Below are 627 nucleotides of genomic sequence, written 5' to 3'. Positions count from 1 at the left end.
CCAGCGCTGGGGAGACGGGGAGGACTCCGTGGGCGCCCAGGCTCACTGGGGAGGGCGCCCGGGACGCCAGCAGGTGGGAGCGGGGAGCCCTCTTTCTCCAGAAACAGGCACACGTGTGGGTTTTGCCCACAGTCAGGAGACACGGGACCCAGGTCACAGGCCTGCCCCTGCCCCACGAAGTCTCTCAGAGCCCCTCCCCCGATTCTCCAGAGCCTGCTCCCGCCCCCCAGGCCAGCCCCTGAGGGAATGGGTGTGGAACCCCAGAAAGGAGCGCCCTGTAGCCCCGCCCTGGCCACAATAACCCGCTTTGTGCGGCGGGAAAACCAGCCCGGGGGCCGGAGTCTCAGCAGACGCACACCCCTGCTCAGTCTTGGGGTCTCAGTCCCCGGGCGAGTTCCGGAGCCCCCTGTCACCCCTTCCCTCTCCAAACCCCGAAATCAGTCCAAACGGAGGTGTCTGGGGGCTGGGCTCGGAGATGGTTTATGCAACAACTAAATCCTTTGCCAATTACTTTTTTAAAGAAGCACCCATTCTATTCTCCCCGAAACTGAAGCGAAAGCTTGGAAGCGCGAATTTGGGGTCCCAAAGGGACAGGAATGGGGAGCGGCAGGGGCCCCGCTGGGGGCG

The sequence above is a fragment of the Myotis brandtii genome, unplaced genomic scaffold (genome assembly GCF_000412655.1).
Source record: "Myotis brandtii unplaced genomic scaffold, ASM41265v1 scaffold1064, whole genome shotgun sequence".
Taxonomy (NCBI): Eukaryota; Metazoa; Chordata; class Mammalia; order Chiroptera; family Vespertilionidae; genus Myotis; species Myotis brandtii.
Note: the sequence above shows the minus strand (reverse complement) of the source record.